Source organism: Ranitomeya variabilis, chromosome 2, assembly GCF_051348905.1.
Source record: "Ranitomeya variabilis isolate aRanVar5 chromosome 2, aRanVar5.hap1, whole genome shotgun sequence".
Classification (NCBI taxonomy): Eukaryota; Metazoa; Chordata; class Amphibia; order Anura; family Dendrobatidae; genus Ranitomeya; species Ranitomeya variabilis.
In genome coordinates this window covers 790,997,607-791,018,918 of record NC_135233.1, presented here as the reverse complement: position 1 = coordinate 791,018,918, position 21,312 = coordinate 790,997,607, and the positions used below count along the sequence as shown (strand labels likewise).

Genomic DNA, 21,312 nt, shown 5'->3' with positions numbered 1-21,312 from the left:
TTGCCACAGCTTGAATTGATGTGCCATCCTGGATGAGCTGCACTACCTGAACCACTTGTGTGGGTTGTAGAGTCCGTCTCATGCTACCATGAGTGTGAAAGCACAACCAGCATTCAAAAGTGACCAAAACATCAGCCAGAAAGCATTGGTACTGAGATGTGGTCTGTGGTCCCCACCTGCAGAACCACTCCTTTATTGAGGGTGCCTTGATAATTGCCAATAATTTCCATCTGTTGTCTATCCCATTTGCACAACAGCATGTGAAATTGACTGTCAATCAGTGTTGCTTCCTAAATGGACAGTTTGATTTCACAGAAGTTTGATTTACTTGGAGTTATATTCTGTTGTTTAAGTGTTCCCTTTATTTTTTGAGCAGTGTATGTGTATATATATATATATATATATATATATATATATATATATATATATATATATATATATATATATATATACTGTATATATATATTGTGGTAAAGCGGCTCACTCGACTGGACTCAGAGGTATAAACGGAACACTGTCTCTTTAAGAAAATGCTTGGTTTATTGAAGACAGCATAAACCAAGCTTTGGAACGTAAACACAGCCCTCCAGGCAAAACAGTAACAAAACAGAAACACAGTCCTTTTTCCTAGCTAGGATCAACCCACTAACAGGCAGCAATGTCCACGGTTCAGATCAGCAGACACTTTCCTGGAGTACTCTCTATCCAGGCACCTCCTGAACACTGAAGGCTTTGGCAGTCAGCAATTTAAGCCCAGACTTTGTGATCCTGCCATCATGTACTGATCACATGATCCTGACATCACACGGGTCCTGCAAAAACACTGCAAGGGAGATACGTGGACCTCCTCACACTTGCTCTATGGAAGCCCATCATAAAACTTTATACAAACCATCCCAACACGCAGTGTGCTGGAGGAAAATATTCTGGTTTTACATCACGGACACCATCATGCGCAGTGATATCTCCCCTCCATCACTTCACCAGTAACTCTGTCACAATATATATATATATATATATATATATATATATATATATATACTAGATGGTGGCCCGATTCTAACGTATCGGGTATTCTAGAATATGCATGTCCACGTAGTATATTGCACAGTAACGTAGTATATTGCCCAGCCACGTAGTATATTGCACAGCGACATAGTATACAGCACAGAGGCACGTAGTATATTGCACAGCGATGTAGTATACAGCACAGAGCCACGTAGTATATTGCCAGCTACGTAGTATATTGGCCAGTCATGTAGTATATTGCCCAGCTACTTAGTATATTGCCCAGCCATGTAGTATATTGCACAGCGACGTAGTATACAGCACAGAGCCACGTAGTATATTGCCCAGTGACGTAGTATATTGCCCAGTGACGTAGTATATTGCCCAGTGACGTAGTATATTGCCCAGTTACGTAGTATATTGCCCAGTGACGTAGTATACAGCACAGAGCCATGTAGTATATTGCACAGTGACGTAGTATACAGCACAGAGCCACGTAGTATATTGCCCAGCCACGTAGTATATTGGCCAGTCACGTAGTATATTGCCCAGCTATGTAGTATATTGCCCAGCCACGTATGTGACAGGTTAAAAAAATAAATAAACATATACTCACCTTCCGAGGGTACCCTTGTAGTTCTGTCGCCTCCTTCTCGTGCAGGCGCGTAGGACCTGTGATGACGTCGCGGTCACATGACTGGGTCGCGGTCACATGACCGTGACGTCACGGCAGGTCCTTCTCGCGCAGGCGCGCAAGACCTGTGATGACGTCATGGTCACATGACCGTGACGTCATGGCAGGTCCTTTTCGCAGACCATCCTTCCACCGGAACCTGCCTGGAGCTTCGTGAGGAGCGGGAAAGGTGAGTATATAATGATTTATTTTTTTTTTATTTTTTTTACCATTAGATGTTTTTACAATTGACGCTGCATAGGCAGCATCAATAGTAAAAACTTGGTCACACAGGGTTAATAGCGGCGGTAACGGAGTGAGTTACCCGCGGCATAACGCGGTCCGTTACCGCCGGCATTAACCCTGTGTGAGCGGTGACTGTGGGGAGTATGGAGCGGGCACCAGGCAGTGAGTGCAGTGGAGTAGGGAGGGACTAATCGGACTGTGGCCATCGCTGATTGGTCGCGGCAGCCATGACAGGCAGCTGCCGAGACCAATCAGCGACTTGGATTCCATGACAGACAGAGGCCGCGACCAATGAATATCCGTGACAGAAAGACAGAAGGACAGACAGACAGACGGAGGTGACCCTTAGACAATTATATAGTATATATATATATATATATATATGTGATTCTCACAAAATTAGAATATCATCAAAAAGTTAATTTATTTCAGTTCTTCAATAAAAAAAAACTCTTATATAGAGTCATTACAAATGAAGTGGTCTATTTCATGTGTTTATTTCAGTTAATGTTGATGATTATGGCTTACAGCCAGTGAAAACCCAAGTCATTATCTCAGTAAATTATAATAATTAACAAAAAACACCTGCAAAGGCTTCCTAAGCTGCACAATCATGGGGAAGACTGCTGACTTGACAGATGTCCAGAAGGCAGTCACTGACACATTCCACAAGGGGGGTAAGCAACAAAAGGTCATTGTTAAAGGAGCTGGCTGTTCACAGATTGCTGTGTCCAAGCATATTAATGGAAAATTGAGTGGAAGGAAAAAGTGCGGTAGAAAAAGGCACACAAGCAACTTGGAAACCAGGAGCCTTGAAAGGATTGTTAAAAAAAGGCCATTTAAAAATTTGGGGGAGATTCACAAGGAGTGGACTGCTGCTGAAGTCATTGCTTCAAGAGCCACTACACACAAATGTATCCTGGACACAGGCTTCAAGTGTCGCATTCCTTGTGTCAAGCCACTCATGACCAATAGACAATGCCAGAAGCTGTCTTACCAGGGCCAAGGAGTAAAAAAACTGGACTGTTGCTCAGTATTCCAAGGAGTTCTTTTCAGATGAAAGTAAATTTTGCATTTCATTTGGAAATCAAGGTCCCAGAGACTGGAGGAAGAGAGGAGAGGCACACAATCCAAGCTGCTTGAGGTCTAGTGTGAAGTTTCCACAATCATTGATGGCTTGGGGAGCCATGCCATCTGCTGGTGTAGGTCCACTGTGTTTTATCAAGACCAAAGTCAGCCAGCGCTTCCCTCTGCCGACAAGCTTTGGAAATTTCATTCTCCAACAGGACTTGGCACCTGTCCACACTGCCAAAAGTACCAATACCTGGTTTAAAACAACTGTATCACTGTGCTTGATTGGCCAGCAAACTCGCCTGACCTTAACCCCATAGAGAATCTATGGGGTATTGTCAAGAAGAAGATGAGACACGAGACCCAACAATGCAGACAAGCTGAAGGCTGCTATCAAAGCAACCAGGGCTTCCTTAACACCTAAGCAGTGCCACAGACTGATCGTCACGCCGCATTGATGCAGTAATTGATGCAGAAGGAGCCCTGACCAAGTATTGAGTGCATTTACTGAACATACATTTCAGTAGGCCAACATTTTGGGGTTTTTTTAATAATTTTTCAAGCTGGTGTTATAAAGTATTCCAATTTACTGAGATAATGACTTTTGGGTTTTCTTTGGCTGTAAGCCATAATCATCAACACTAACAGAAATACATACTTGAAATAGATCACTCTGTAATTACTCTTTATAATGTTGATGACTCTATTGAAGAACTGAAAAAAATTTACTTTTTGATATGGTAATTTTGTGAGAAGCACAAAAAAGGCAAAAATTAAGAGACCACCACATTAAAATCCTGTCATAGCAGCCTAATCTCCAGACCTGAACCCCATTGAAAACCTCTGGAATGTAATCGAGGATGATGGATAGTCTCAAGCCATCAAACAAAGAAGAACTGCTTAAATTTTTGCGCCAGAAGCAGTGTGAAAGACTTGTGGAAAGCATGCCAAGACGCATGAAAGCTGTGATTAAAAATCATGGTTATTCCACATGATATTGATTTCTGCACTCTTCCTGAGTTAAAACATTATTGTTGTTTCTAAATGATTATGAACTTGTTTTCTTTGCATTATTTGAGGTCTGAAAGGCCTGTTTTTTTAAAATTTTGATTATTTTTCTGTTAGGTGTCGAGTTCCCGCCGCTGCACAGGGGGATTCTCGAACCATGTCCGCTGCAGTCTCCCTTTCTTCTCCAGCCACAGTGGAGCCTGCTCAGCAGAGACGTCGGTCCCAGCGTCTGGCTCAGGCAGATACTGTGCACTTGGTTACTGCTGCCCTTCCAGGTCCAGCCATTGCAACCAGCACTGATCAACGGCGAGCAGACACTCCTGGGACTAAGTCCTGTTTTTCCTCTACTGAGCATGCCCAAGGGATGACCTCTCATTGGAGGTCAGGGTCACATGCTCAGGTCCTGTAGCAGCTCCTATTACATCACTAGGAAGGTCCTGGAGAGCTTCTGCTATAAAAGGTTTGCATGGCCGCACGTCCATGCGCTAGTATAAACTTGATAATGTGAGTGTGTAGATCAATGACTGTCGATGGATGAAAGCACCTTAATCATTCCCATTACTTGTGTTGTTGACTGCTCGCGAATGGTGAACGCTATCTAGCACCCGACAGTGCTACCTGCACACATAGCACAATTTACAGTGCCTTTTTGCAGTGCCCGTCTGTACGGCACCGTGCTCATTCAGTGCACTTTCCTGACAGCCTGTCAGTGTAGGGTGGGAATTCCCGCTTTGACTCTGCATCTGACTCGGGGCGTCCTCAGGCGCGGGCTCAAAAGCCACCGAGGGTCAGAGCGAGTCCAATCACCAGTTTAGTGGGGCGATTCATAGGGATCCCACTAATGTCTTGCAGCTGCACCCTGTGACTGCTAACAGGGTGCAGCGTATTTTATCGACTCTGTGAAGCAACAGAGTTCGCTTCCATACACACTGGGTGAAGTCTAACCCACGTGTGAGCAAGTGTCCATCTGGCATTTCTCAGCAGTAGGTGCCATCTCAGCACGGACCCCGGGCTTTGAACGCATATCTACCTCTTTACTATTTGGTGCGTTCCGCTAGCCCTAACATTTTCTTTGTCAGAAAAAAATACAAAAAATATTGCTTGGAAATTTGGAGACATGTTGTCAGAAGTTTATAGAATAAAAGAACAATTTACATTTTACTCTAAAATATACCTATAAAGAGAAAAATCAGACAAACTGAACATTTTGCGGTGGTCTCTTAATTTTTGCCAGAGCTGTATTTGTGCTTCTGTATTATGTATTCTGTATTCTAACATCATGTCCTCCCTCTATCTGAAACTGAACCTGTCAAAAACTGACTCCTCGTGTTCTCTCCCTCTACTATCCTACCTTTGCCTGACATTGCCATCTCCGTGTGTGGTTCCACCATTACTCCAAAGCAACATGCCCGCTGCATTGGGGTCATCCTTGATTCCGAGCTTTCATTCACCCCCCACATCCGATCACTGGCTCGCTCTTCTTATCTGTATCTCAAAAACATTTCTAGAATTCGCCCTTTTCTTACTTTCGACTCTGCAAAAACTCTTACTGTTTCACTTATTCATTCTCGCCTGGACTATTGTAACTCCCTACTAATCGGCCTCCCTCTTACCAAACTCTCCCCGCTCCAATCTGTCCTGAATGCTGCTGCCAGGATCATATTCCTCACCAACCGTTACACCGATGCCTCTACCTTGTGCCAGTCATTACACTGGCTACCCATCCACTCCAGAATCCAGTACAAAACTACTACCCTCATCCACAAAGCACTCCATAACTCAGCACCACCCTACATCTCCTCTCTGGTCTCAGTCTACCACCCTACCCGTGCCCTCCGCTCCGCTAAAGACCTCAGGTTAGCATCCTCAATAATCAGAACCTCCCACTCCCGTCTCCAAGACTTTACACGTGCTGCGCCGATTCTTTGGAATGCATTACCTAGGTTAATACGATTAATCCCCAATCCCCACAGTTTTAAGCATGCCCTAAAAACTCATTTGTTCAGACTGGCCTACCGCCTCAATGCATTAACCTAACATCCCTGTGTGGCCCATTCAAAAAAAAAAACATAATCAGGTTCCTCTCATCATGTTCTCATACACTTTATGCAGTTAATAGCACTCTAGGTCTGTACTGCTACATACTTAGGCAGTTAACTGGTTCATGCAGCTTTACATGAACACCCGAGCCTTACACTATGGCTGGTCCAAATAACTAAAGCAATTGTTACCATCCACCTCTCGTGTCTCCCCTTTTCCTCATAGTTTGTAAGCTTGCGAGCAGGGCCCTCATTCCTCCTGTTATCTGTTTTGAACTGTGATTTCTGTTATGCTGTAATGTCTATTGTCTGTACAAGTCCCCTCTATAATTTGTAAAGCGCTGCGGAATATGTTGGCGCTATATAAATAAAAATTATTATTATTATTATTATGTGTCGGTCTGTGGGGACATTATATCATATGTGGGTCTATGGGGAAATTATATTATATTTTATGTGGTTCTGGTGGAACATATTATGTGTGTGGGACATTATATCATATGTGGATCCGTTGGGACATTATATCATGTGGGTCCGTGGGGGACATATTATATGTGGGTCTGTGGGGGAAATTATGTTACGTGTGGGGGACATTATATCATATGTTGGTCCATTGGGACATTATATCATGTGGGTTCTTGGGGAAATTATATTATATGTGGCTCCGTGGGGACATTATATATGTGGGTCTATGGGGACATTATATCATATGTGGCTCTGTGGGTACATTATATTACATGTGGGTCTCTGTGAATATTATATTATATGTAAGCGCTGCGGAATATGTTGGCGCAATATAAATAAAATTATTATTATTATTATTATATGTGGATCTGTTGGATACATTATATCATATGTGGGTCCATTGGGGAAATTATATTATATGTGAGTCTGTAGGGACATTATATTACATTTGAGTCTGTGGGGACATTATATTATATGTGCGTCTGTGGGGACATTATATTACATGTGGGTCTGTGGGAACATTATATCATATGTAGGTCCATGGGAACATTATATTATATGTGTGACGCTAGTCACTTCTCACGGTTAAGCCGTGAGTCAGAGTGGTCAAGGAGTCCAAGGTCATAAACAGAAGGAAGAGACAAAAGTTTAGTCAGGTAATGTTCCGAGGTCAGAGTACTGGGAGGATAACGGATCAGAGCTGAAGGGGTTAAACAGACGGGTAGTCAGATCAAAGCCCAAGGTCAGGCAATAGCTCAAACATATAGAACTCAAGGCACAGAGAGTACAGCACAAACCTCACAAGTTGACAGTGTTCTGGGAAACTCAGCTCAATTAAGAAGAATGGCCATTAAGTGGAATAATGAACACATGAGACAGCCAACACCTCAGTCTCAGATTGAATAGTCGAGCTGTCAATCAACACACTGACAGCTCAGCACGCCCCTGTACTAGACTGGATGGCCAAGTTGTAGTGATGAGCGAAAATACTCGTTGCTCAGGTTTTCCCGAGCATGCTCGGGTGGTCTTCGAGTATTTGTGACTGCTCAGAGATTTTGGTTTTGTTGATGCAGCTGCATGATTTATGGCTGCTAGCCAGCCTGAGTACATGTGGGGGTTGCCTGGTTGCTAGGGAATCCCCACATGTAATCAAGCAGTCTATCAGCTGTAAATCATGTAGCTGAGGCAAGGAAAACTAAATCTTCGAGCAGTTACAAATACTTGGAGACCATCCGAGTGTGCTCGAGAAAACCAGAGCAACGAGTACACTCGCTCATCACTACCAAGCTGTCAATCACAGTACTGACAGCTTCAGCACACCCCTATACCAGATTGAATGGCCCGGCTGTCAGTAACTGCATCCCAGACACCCTGAGGGGTGGAATCGTGACAATATGTAGGTCTGTGGGGACATTATATTATGTGTGGGGACATTATATCATATGTTGGTCAGTTGGGACATTATATCATATGTGGGTTCGTGGGATACAAATTATATGTGGATCCGTGGGGGACATATTATATGTGGGGATTTTATAATACATGTGGGTCTATGGGGACATTATATCATATATGGCTCTGTGGGGACAATATATTATATGTGGCTCTGTGGGGACATTATATTACATTTGAGTTTGTGGGCACATTATATTATCTGGGTCCATTGGGGACATTATTTTATATGTGGATCTGTGGGGACATTATAATGTGTGATGTACATTATATTGTAAGTAACATAGTAACATAGTTATTAAGGTTGAAGGAAGACTTTAAGCCCATCTAGTTCAACCCATAGCCTAACCTAACATGCCCTAACATGTTGATCCAGAGGAAGGCAAAAAAAAACCATGTGGCAAAGAGTAAGCTCCACATTGGGGAAAAAAATTCCTTCCCGACTTCACATACAGCAATCACACTAGTTCCCTGGATCAACGCCCTATCAAGGAATCTAGTATATATACCCTGTAACATTATACTTTTCCAGAAAGGCATCTAGTCCCCTCTTAAATTTAAGTAATGAATCACTCATTACAACATCATACGGCAGAGAGTTCCATAGTCTCACTGCTCTTACAGTAAAGAACCCGCGTCTGTTATTATACCTAAACCTTCTTTCCTCCAGATGTAGAGGATGCCCCCTTGTCCCTGTCTCAGATCTATGATTAAAAAGATCATCAGAAAGGTCTTTGTACTGTCCCCTCATATATTTATACATTAACATAAGATCACCCCTTAGCCTTCGTTTTTCCAAACTACATAGCCCCAAGTGTAATAACCTATCTTGGGGGTGTATCCCATCCGGGCCCGGAGATTTGTCAATTTTAGTGATTTTTAGACGCCGAAGTACTTCCAGGTGACATTTAATGGGGAGTTTTTGTTGTCACTGATCATATTGTCTGCCATGGAATTTTCTTGTGTAGACTATTTTTAAGGGGGCCAACACTATCATTTTTTAGTTTCTTACTATTTACGTAGTTAAAGAATATTTTGGGATTATTTTTACTCTCTCTGGCAATGAGTCTCTCTGTCTCAATCTTAGCTGCCTTGATTTGCTTTTTACAGAATTTATTTAATTTTCTGTATTTATTTAATGCCTCATCACTACCTACTTCCTTAAATTCTCTAAATGCTTTCTTTTTGTCAATTATTGCGCCCCTTACAGCTCTATTTAGCCATATTGGTTTCCTCCTATTTCTAGTATGTTTATTCCCATACGGTATATACTGTGCACAGGTCCTATCCAGGATGCTAATAAACGTCTCCCATTTTCTTTGTGTATTTTTATGTCTCAGGAGAACGTCCCAGTTAATTGCACCAAGATCATCTCTCATCCGTTGGAAATTTGCCCTCCTGAAGTTTAGTTTAGTGTCCTTGTAACCCCTCTACTACACATCTTATTAAAGGATACATGAAAACTTATTATTCTGTAATCACTATTCCCCAAGTGACCCCCCAACCCTTATATTTGCTATGCGGTCTGGCCTGTTGGTTAATATTAGGTCTAGCAGTGCCCCCCTTCTTGTTGGGTCCTGAACCAGTTGTGAAAGGTAATTGTCTCTCATAGTTGTCAAAAACCGATTACCTTTGCTGGAACTGCAGATTTCCGTGGCTCTGAAGGGAACATTATATTATGTGTTGGGGACATTATATTGTATGTGGGTCTGTGGGGACATTATATTACAGTTAGTCCTCGGTTTACAACGGTCTCGGGTTACGTCGTTTCGTGTTTACTACGCTTTATACGACGCCTCATTCCGAATTACGACGTTTTGCGTCGTAAGTCAAACTACGTGCAGGGGCGGAACAATAGAGTCCAGTACTGTACACTGTACCCGGTTACAGAGAAAACCGAGTCTCCTGCACGCCATAACACCCTTCATTATGGCTCCCAAACGTAAGGTAGACTCATCTGATACCAGTGCATCAAAGAAAAGGAAGGCCATCACCATGGAGGTGAAAGTGGATATCATAAGGCGATCTGATAAGGGGGAAACACCAACAGAAATTGGCAGGTCATTAGGACTTAGTCGTTCGACTGTCGCTACGATTATCAAGGATAAAGATCGTATCCTTGAACATGTAAAAGGATCTGCTCCTATGAAAGCGACAGTGATAACAAAGCAGCGTAGTGGGCTTATTATTGAGATGGAAAGATTATTGGTGCTTTGGTTAGAAGACCAAAATCAACGCCGTATCCCTGTGAGCCTTAGGGTTATTCAGGAGAAGGCTAGGCGACTGTTTGAGGCGTTGAAAAAAGAAAAGGGGGAAGGAAGTGAAAGTGAAGAATTTGTGGCGAGTAGGGGTTGGTTTATGAGGTTTAAGGATCGTGCCAATTTCCATAACATTAAAGTGCAAGGTGAAGCTGCTAGTGCTGATGAGAAAGCAGCAACTGAGTTTCCTAAAGCATTGGCTGAGATAATTGAGGAGGGTGGTTACTGTGCTCAACAAGGGTTCAACGTGGATGAGACAGGCTTGTTTTGGAAAAGTTTGCCTAACCGTACGTGCATCGCCAAGGAGGAGAAGTCAGCACCAGGTCATAAAGTCGTCAAGGAGAGACTGACTTTGCTTCTTGGGGGCAATGCTGCTGGCAACTACAAACTGAAGCCCATGCTGGTGTATCAGGCTGAGAATCCAAGGGCACTCAAGGGCATTTCAAAGGGTCAACTACCAGTCATCTGGAAGTCTAATAGGAAGGCATGGGTGACACTTGCAGTGTTTGATGACTGGTTCACCAACCATTTTGTGCTAGGTGTGGAGCGGTATTGTACCTCCAAGGATATCCCCTTTAAGGTGTTTCTAATTCTGGACAATGCCCCTGGACACCCTGCCCGTCTGGATGACTTTAACCCTAATGTCAAGGTGGTTTACCTTCCACCTAATACCACTGCCCTAATACAGCCTATGGACCAAGGAGTCATTGCTACATTCAAGGCCTACTACCGCCGAAGGGTCATTGGTAATTGCTTTAGCAGCAACTGAAAAAAATAAGGACTTGACTCTAAAGGCCTTTTGGAAAACATACAACATCCTTGATGCTGTGAATAACATTGCTGATTCCTGGGATGAGGTTAAGCAGACCAGTATGAATGGTGTGTGGAAAAAATTGTGTCCCCAGTTTGTGAATGATGTCACAGAGGTCCAAGAGTCAGTGACTAGTGTCATAAAGAACGTTGTTGATATGAGTAAGACAATGAATCTGGAGGTGGAGGAGGATGATGTCACAGAGCTACTGGAATCTCATGGAGAGGAGTTATCTGCTGAGGACCTTATTCAACTGGAGAAGCAGATCATAGAGGAAGAGGAAGACATACCAACCCCAGAACGTGAGAGATTTACAAGGCAGGGCTTGGCAGGAGGTTTTGCCCTGATACAGGAAGGATTGTCAAGGTTTGAGGCTGAGGATCCCAACATGGAAAGGTACACTAGGGTTGCCAGAGGAGTCATGGATTCCCTTAGTGTTACAAGGAGATCTTGGAGGAGAAGATGGTCTCCTTCCAAACTATCCTGTAGCAGTACTTCAAGAAGGTAGAGAGGCCTGCAACAGATCCTGTACCTGTACCCTCTACCTCAGCTGCCCCTCTTCACTCACCTGCCCCTCTTGACGCACCTGCCCCTCTTGACTCACCTGCCCCTCTTGACTCACCTGCCCCAGTATCTTCAGCACCTTCTGCAGCTTCCTCCCAATAAGCCTGTTGTCCCTTTGGAATTGTTATCTTTGTTTATTACAGTACTGTACACTGTTTATTACTGTTACAGCACTTACAGTACAGTAGTACTTCATTATTAAACGTACTGTACTGCACAATATTTTACTGTACCTATGTTTATTGATAATTATGTAGGGTACTGTGTTAGGATAGGTGTTTGGATAGGCTAAGTACTGTATGAACGTATGGTCCGACTTACGTTGAAATTCGGTTTACGACGACGCGTAAGAACGGATCAACGTCGTAAGTCGAGGACTACCTGTATATGTGGTTCTGGTGAGACATGATATTATGTGTGGGGGACATTATACCATATGTGGGTCCGTTGAGACATTATATCATGTGGGTCCGTGGGGGACATATTATATGTGGGTCTGTGGGGGGGCATAATATTATGTGTGGGGGACATTAGATCATATGTTGGTCCGTTGGGACATTATATCATGTGGGTTCAAGGGGAAATTATATTATATGTGGCTCTGTGGGGACATTATATTATATGTGGATGATGATTGTCGGTTGCGCTCTTTTATGATGGCTGTCAGTTGCGCTCTATTATGATGACTTTCGGTTGCGCTCTTTTATGATGACTGTCAGTTGCGCTCTTTTATGTTGACTGTCGGTTGCGCTCTTTTATGTTGACTCGGTTGCGCTCGTTTATGATGGCTGTCGGTTGCACTCTGTTATGAGGACTGTCGTTTGCGCTTTATTATGAGGACTGCCGGTTGCGCTCTATTATGATGATTGTCGTTGCACTCCTTTATGATGACAGTCGGTTGCGCTCTTTTATGAGGACAGTCGGTTGTGCTCTTTTATAATAACTGTCAGTTGCGCTTTTTTATGTCTCTCCCCATCAAGCTCCGCCCACTTCTCACAATGTCACGGCTGCAGACAAGATCGATGACAGACAGGAAAAGTCACATTCTGGTGACACTGAACATTCATTACAGAGCGTAATTTATATTACAAAAAGTGACAAATATGTAAGTTTTATCAATCAAAAAAATGTGAATTTTGCCCAACTACCGTACATAAAATATAGAACAGTGTAAAGAACATTCCTGCCTGAGCTGTGATATCTGCACCATTAACACCTTGAGAAATTCCATAAAAAAGCATTAAATGCCAGAAGAGTGGACTAGAAAGGAGTCTGTATGAGGAGCTCCAGGAATCAGCTCCGATCTAGATGCCTCAGTGCTGAGCTGACTACAGCGGAGGGGATTATTTGAGGTTCTCGCTCCAGCAACTCCGATGTAGTCACCTCAGCACTGAAGCTTCTGAGTCTAAAATCCTCACAAAATCAACTCCAATGTACACGCAACCCTCCTGTCCCGTCTCACAGTCAACGCTGGCCAGTGACATGCAGTGACGTTATCGTGCTGCCCGACGTCTCCTGCATGACACCAATCTAGCCAGAAGTAGCCGGCGTCCTGCTTAGGTAACCAGCGGATCTTCTGTCCTGGGCAGAGCTGACAGAGCAGGGAAGTACCGACGGCCGGGGGCAGGCGGAGAGCGGTGTCAGGGACCTCCTGCGCCGTGGCCATCACTGTGCTGTGCCGGTGGGAGGAGCCTGGTGGCGGTGTTGACTCACGGCAGTCTGTGAGTTTATTATTTTTTTCCCAATTGCGCCCTCTACCGCTGGTAAGTGTTTACACAGGACATGTAATGTGCTGCTTTATGATGCTCGCTCCTGCGCTCCCTGTACTGGTGGCTGCCCATAGCCGTCATGTCACCTTTAGTACCAGGATGTCCATATTTATAGAGTCTATCATGTGCACAGTAGCAGTGATTCTGCGGTTCATCCTGTGTTGTGGATGTTGGGGGTGGTTGTTCTATCAGAGAGAAGCCTCTAAATAAATATTTATTACAAGTCACAAAAAAAGTTAAGATGTTTTCAATGCAGTGAACATAATGCATTTCTGTAGGAGATATTGCTGTGCTTGTCCTGGGCTTCTCTCTTATGACATCATCGCCTTCTCTTTATGACATCATCACCTTGTCCCTTATTACACAGCTCCATCCGCCACTCACACCAGTTGCAGCCGATCACTGGAGCAGAGTAGTCTGCTCCCTGGCAGATACGTCCAACAAGACCAGCATTTTCTCCAGGCCACAGATGGAAGATTGGGATTTACTAAGTGACGGGTAAGTATGTATGTGTACTGTGTGTCTTTGAAAAATATATTTATATATGGTGTATGTGTTTATGCAGTGTATTTAGAGGTGAGTATGTATGTGTGCAGTGTGTAGAAATGTCTGTAGTGTATATAAGGGGATGTGAGAATATGCAGATATGTGTGGACAGTGCCTATAAAGTCTATATCCACCTTTAAGTACTGTATATATGGTAGATTTGTGTATATACAGTATATATAGGTGCGGGGTATAACAATACCAATGTATGTGCATTTGTCAGTATAGTGTATATATGGTGTATACACATTATGTGTAATGTATAGCTTTATTCTAGTAGCTCTTATGCTCCCTCTAGTGGTGGCAGCAGGTAGTCATCATGTAATCTTTTAAATCACTGTATATAGTATATAGTGGAATCTGATCTCTACATCAGATAAAATGAGCGCTGATTACTATTAGTACCAGGATGAGATATATATATATATAATGCATATACATTTTTTCATTAATGATATAGTGATTTTGCCATAGTTAAATTTAGTGAGAAGTAGTTTAAATCGAGAGTTACCTCTAAATAAATATTCCAAATTATAAAACATATTACAATATTTTCAATGCAGTGGAAATAATGAATTGTTGTAGGAGATATTGCTGTGCTCGTCCTGGGCTTCTATTGTCTCTTATGACATCATCGCCTTCTCTTTATGACATCATCGCCTTCTCTCTTATTACATAGCTCCATCCGCCACTCGCACCAGTTGCAGCCGATCACTGGAGCAGAGCAGTCGTCTCACCGGCAGATGTGTCCTTCCCTTCGGTGCCAAACAAGACCAGCATTTTCCACAGGCCACAGATGGAAGACTGTGATTTACTAAGTGCCGGATAAGTACCAATGACCTGTTTCCATATTCCTCCCCTCCACTGTCTTCCCTGTGGTATAACTTTCTAGGACCCTCATACAATGGCCGCAGTACTGCGGGATATAAAGATTGCAGCAGATATGAACCCGGGGCGAGGGGTGACATCTGTTTACTGTGCGGACTGTGGGAGAAATGGTAAAAGCACTATGCCATATCACTGCCGCCATCCTGGGGACACATTCACACAGATTATGGCCTGGATTTGGGTTTTGGAATTAACTCAAAATCAGGAAAGTGTGCAAAACACAACAGAGGTGCAGATCGCTCCAAAATAGGTTTTATCTGATTAGGTTTCACTCCTGGTTTTGATTTAAAAATACTGACGTGATATAGTGTACATGTGATGGATGTACAGTATATATATATATATAGCATGTATGTGTATTGTGTGTATTTGAAACATATATTTATATATATACCCATGTACTTATATATGGTGTATGTATTTATGCAGTGTATTTAGAGATGAGCAAGTATGTGTGCAATGTGTATAAATGTGTGCAGTGTATATAACAGGGATGTGAGAATATGCAGATATGTGTGGACAGTGCCTATAAAGTCTACATCCATCTGTAAGTAGTGTATATATTGTAGACTTGTGTATATACAGTATATATAGGTGCGGGGTATAACAATACCGATATACAGTGGGGCTAAAAAGTATTTAGTCAGTCAGCAATAGTGCAAGTTCCCGCACTTAAAAAGATGAGAGACGTCTGTAATTTACATCATAGGTAGACCTCAACTATGGGAGACAAACTGAGAAAAAAAAATCCAGAAAATCACATTGTCTGTTTTTTTATCATTTTATTTGCATATTATGGTGGAAAATAAGTATTTGGTCAGAAACAAAATTTCATCTCAATACTTTGTAATATATCCTTTGTTGGCAATGACAGAGGTCAAACGTTTTCTGTAAGTCTTCACAAGGTTGCCACACACTGTTGTTGGTATGTTGGCCCATTCCTCCATGCAGATCTCCTCTAGAGCAGTGATGTTTTTGGCTTTTCGCTTGGCAACACGGACTTTCAACTCCCTCCAAAGGTTTTCTATAGGGTTGAGATCTGGAGACTGGCTAGGCCACTCCAGGACCTTGAAATGCATCTTACGAAGCCACTCCTTCGTTGCCCTGGCGGTGTGCTTTGGATCATTGTCATGTTGAAAGGCCCAGCCACGTTTCATCTTCAATGCCCTTTCTGATGGAAGGAAGTTTGCACTCAAAATCTCACGATACATGGCCCCATTCATTCTTTCATGTACCCGGATCAGTCGTCCTGGCCCCTTTGCAGAGAAACAGCCCCAAAGCATGATGTTTCCACCACCATGCTTTACAGTAGGTATGGTGTTGGATGGATGCAACTCAGTATTCTTTTTCCTCCAAACACGACAAGTTGTGTTTCTACCAAACAGTTCCAGTTTGGTTTCATCAGACCATAGGGCATTCTCCCAAAACTCCTCTGGATCATCCAAATGCTCTCTAGCAAACTTCAGACGGGCCCGGACATGTACTGGCTTAAGCAGTGGGACACGTCTGGCACTGCAGGATGTGAGTCCATGGTGGCGTAGTGTGTTACTTATGGTAGGCCTTGTTACATTGGTCCCAGCTCTCTGCAGTTCATTCACTAGGTCCCCCCGCGTGGTTCTGGGATTTTTGCTCACCGTTCTTGTGATCATTCTGACCCCACGGGGTGGGATTTTACGTGGAGCCCCAGATCGAGGGAGATTATCAGTGGTCTTGAATGTCTTCCATTTTCTAATTATTGCTCCCACTGTTGATTTCTTCACTCCAAGCTGGTTGGCTATTGCAGATTCAGTCTTCCCAGCCTGGTGCAGGGCTACAATTTTGTTTCTGGTGTCCTTTGACAGCTCTTTGGTCTTCACCATAGTGGAGTTTGGAGTCAGACTGTTTGAGGGTGTGCACAGGTGTCTTTTTATACTGATAACAAGTTTAAACAGGTGCCATTACTACAGGTAATGAGTGGAGGAAAGAGGAGACTCTTAAAGAAGAAGTTACAGGTCTGTGAGAGCCAGAAATCTTGATTGTTTTTTTCTGACCAAATACTTATTTTCCACCATAATATGCAAATAAAATGATAAAAAAACAGAAAATGTGATTTTCTGGATTTTTTTTTCTCAGTTTGTCTCCCATAGTTGAGGTCTACCTATGATGTAAATTACAGACGCCTCTCATCTTTTTAAGTGGTGGAACTTGCACTATTGCTGAATGACTAAATACTTTTTTGCCCCACTGTATACGCATTTGTCAGTACAGTGTATATATGGTGTATACACATTATGTGTAATGTATAGCTTTGTTCCAGTAGCTCTTATGCTCCCTCTAGTGGTGGCAGCCATCTTTCACAAAGCTGTATACAGTATATAGCGGAATCTGATCTCTACATCAGAAAAAACTAGCGCTGATTACTATTAGTATTATTATTATTATTATTGTTTATTTATATAGCACCATTAATTCCATGGTGCTGTACATGAGAAGGGGTTACATCAAAATACAAATATCACTTACAGTAAACAAAACTAACAATGACTGACTGGTACAGCGGGAAGAGGACCCTTCCCTTGCGGGCTTACAATCTACAGGATTATGGGGAAGGAGACAGTAGGTCGAGGGTTGCAGTAGCTCCATTGGTGTTGAGGTGGCCGTGTAGTCTTTACAGGCTGTAAGCTTCTTTGAAGAGATGGGTTTTCAGGTTTCTTTTGAAGGATCCAAAAGTAGTGGATAACCGGATGTGTTGGGGCACTGAATTCCAGAGGATGGGTGATATTCGGGAGAAGTCTTGGATGCGATTGGGTGAGGAGCGAATAAGCGTGGAGGAGAGGAGGAGGTCTTGGGAGGACCGGAGATTACGTGAGGGAAGATATTGAGAGATTAGTGTGGAAATATACGGAGGAGAAAGATCATGGATGGCTTTGTAGGTCAGTGTTAGTAATTTAAACTGGATACGCTGAGAAATTGGGAGCCAGTGAAGGGATTTGCAAAGAGGGGAAGCAGGAATGTAGCGAGTATTAGTATGATGATGAGATGTATATATAATGCATATACATTTTGTCATTAATGATATAGTGATTTTGCCATAGTTAAATTTAGTGAGAAGCAGTTTAATCGAGAGTTACCTCTAAATAAATATTCCAAATTATAAAACATATTTCAATATTTTCAATACAGTGAAAAAAACTTGCTGTGCTCATCCTGGGCTTCTATCGCCTCTTAAGACATCATCGCCTTCTCTTTATGACATCATCGCCTTCTCACTTATTATGTAACAATCTGCCACTCACACCAGTTGGAGCTGATCACTGGAGCAGAGCAGACAAGAACAGAGCAGTCGTGTCAGTGGCAGATGTCCTTCCCTTTGGTGCCAAACAAGCATTTTCCTCAGGCCACAGATGGAAGACTGTGATTTACTAAGTGACGGATAAGTACCAAAGACCTGTTTCCGTATTCCTCCCCTCCACTGTCTTCCTTGAGGTATAACTTTGTACAGTATGACCCCCGTACAATGGCCGCAGTACTGCAGGATATAAGGATTGCAGCAGGTGTTACCCCTCGCCTCGGGTTCATATCTGTTTACTGTGCGGACTGTGGGAGAAATGGTAAAAGCACTGCCATATTGCTGCCACCAACCTGGGGGTACAGGAATATATTATTTCCGCCTTCTTCGCTCACATTGGGATCGCAGCGCTCCTGCAGCTTCGGCCTGTAGCGCCAGAGGTGTATCTAGGGTTTCTGGCACTCGGGGCAAGAGTTCAGTTTGGCGCCCCCCCCAGGACACATTGGATTATCACACTTAGTCATGTACCCATGAGTTCCTCTCACTAATGCTCTCAATGTTCAGTGAAAAACTGAGAGAAGTAGGAAGAGAAGCTCGTTGTCACAGGACCATACGTATGAAAATCGCATATGAGTGAAGTGCCCATGTGACGACTACTGGAACCTGCAGAGCTGAATCCTTACATCGCAGGCTTCTGAATTCTCACAATGAATGCACTGCACACTTTTAATGTCAGCACAAGCATGTGATTTGTATTCTTCTGACCACATTCTGACTAGACGTGCCCGGCCTCGCTCAGTTCATTTTTAATGAGTGAGGCCACACATGTCTAGTCAGCACGTGACCGCACATATGTAAAATCGCCAGCACGAGAGAATCCTGACAGCGTGCAGGGCGCACTGTAACAAGTCAGAAGTCTGCAGGCATAAAGAATGACTGCAGACTCATTACAAACCTGGACATCCCCTTTAATGCTCCTAACATAAGTAAAAACATGAGAATTAGTATCACAAATAACATTTACATCCAGGTACCTTATAGATGACGTCTTTCTCCTTCTCTTCATCTTGTCCAGACCCCATGACGAGTTTTCTCATCCACAGCTCGTCTCTGCAAATTTCCATCTTCTCTGCTCTTTTGCAGAAAATCTCCACATGATGCCATTAAAGATACAAGTGTCATTATAATGCTCCTGATTAAATAATTGCCCCTCACTATATTGTCTGCACAAAATATGACCCCCACACTGTCCTACTTATGGTACATCCTCTTCACACTGACCTCTCCCTTCCATACCGGCCCCCTCTTCACACTGTCCTCTCACACTGTGTCCTCACTATAGAGCCCAGTATTTATACTGTACTCTCTCATCACACTCCCCCTTCCTGGTATACTGTCCCCTCCTGGCTGTGCCCTTACACTGTCCCTCCATGCTACGCCCCCACTACTCAGTTTCTATTCTGTGCCCACTCACTTTTCTCCCCCATACTGTCTCCTCACACTATTCCCCTCCCTCCTCATACTGTCTCCTCTCTGTTTCCTCATATATGCCCCCCTTCTCCCCCTTTGCTCTTCATTTTGTGTCCTCAAATCTCCCCCACACATTAAATCCCCCCATCTCCACTCCAAATTTTCCCACACACATTAAATCCCCCATCCCCACTCCAATTCTCCCCACACAATAAATCCCCCCATTCCCCACACAGCCCCTCATCACCCCTATCTCATCCCCCACAGCCCCTCATCAGCCCCATCTCCCCCTCATCACCCCCACACAGCCCCTCATCACTCCCCCATTCCCCACACAGGCCCCCATCATCCCTCCATTCCCCATACAGCCCCCCCATTCCCCACAGCCCCTCATCATCCCCCCAATCCCCACAAAGGCCCTCATCACCCCCACTTCTCCACAGAGACCCTCATCATCCCTCCCCCCATTCCCCACACAGGCCCTCATCATCACCCATACAGCCTCTTATCCCCCATTCCCCACACAGCCCCCCATCACCCCCATACAACCCCTCATCATCACCCCTTCTCCCACACAGCCCCTCATCATCCCCCCTTTTCCCCACAGCCCCTCATCATCCCCCCTTTTCCCCACAGCCCCTCATCATCCCCCCATTCCCCACACAGCCCCTCATCATCCCCCCCATTCCCCACACAGCCTCTTATCCTCCACTACACAGCCCCTCATCACCCCCCCATTCCCCACACAGCACCTCATTATCCCCCCATTCCCCACACAGCCCCTCATCATCCCCCCATTTCCAACACAGCCTCTTATCATCCACTACACAGCCCCTCATCACCCCCCATTCCCCTATGCTTGGGGACCAAGACAAGTTTTGGGCACCACACATAGTGTGCAAAGCATGTATCGAATTATTACGAAAATGGAGCAAAGGACAAAGAAAAAGCTTCAAATTTGGTGTTCCAATGGTGTGGAGAGAGCCAAAAAAAATCATCATGATGACTGTTATTTCTGTGCAGTGCAAGTGCAAGGATTCAATAAGCATAAGAAACGAAAATGGGAGTAACATGGAATCTGCAAGAAGGCCTGTCCCTCATTGTGAAGATGTGCCTGTACCTGTGTTTACCATAAATAACAGTCATCATGATGATTTTTTGGCTCTCTCCACACCATTGGAACACCAAATTTGAAGCTTTTTCTTTGTCCTTTGCTCCATTTTCGTAATAATTCGATACATGCTTTGCACACTATGTGTGGTGCCCAAAACTTGTCTTGGTCCCCAAGCATAACCCCAAAATAGGCAAAATACACTTTTTTTACGAAGTCTGTTATGTTTCTTCTATGTTTTGGCAGTGTGTATTCACCACAAATGTAACAGAATGAGTCTGGATCGTTAAGACAACTTCTTCTTGATGAGTTCATGCTTTTCACTGGAAAACAGACAACAACATAAAGTTAGTGCAAAAATCAAGCTATGAACAAACTTTTAGAACACTAATTAACACAAAACTATATTGAGAACTGCTCAGTTCAAGTACTAATCCAAAGAAATTAATGAGATGATGCGTCGCATTTACCAACAAGTGCTATAAATAAGATACCAAAAATCTCAAAAACTTGAGCCAATCTGGCAAAACTGATGACATATTCAGAATCAGCACCCCAAAAATACCCTAAATTCGATGAAATATCTTTGGCACCAAAAATGCTGTTGACCAGTGTAATTTATGGAAAGCATCATATTTTTCTAACTATTAGATACACCTTAATTT

General features: G+C 43.5%; 1 long non-coding RNA gene across 2 annotated transcripts in view; it reads left to right on the top strand.

The window, feature by feature from the left end:
- LOC143809927 (uncharacterized) overlaps positions 1-15,360 on the top strand; it is a 131,768-nt gene extending 116,408 nt beyond the window's left edge. The window contains exons 1-3 of one of the 2 annotated variants that reach the window (XR_013222538.1): positions 11,291-11,427; positions 13,732-13,862; positions 14,590-15,360. This is a non-coding gene — a long non-coding RNA (uncharacterized LOC143809927). Of the gene's footprint in view, positions 1-11,290; positions 11,428-13,731; positions 13,863-14,589 lie in introns of those variants that run through there. The other variant, XR_013222537.1, reaches the window with a different exon arrangement.
- The last annotated feature ends 5,952 nt before the right edge of the window (positions 15,361-21,312 follow it).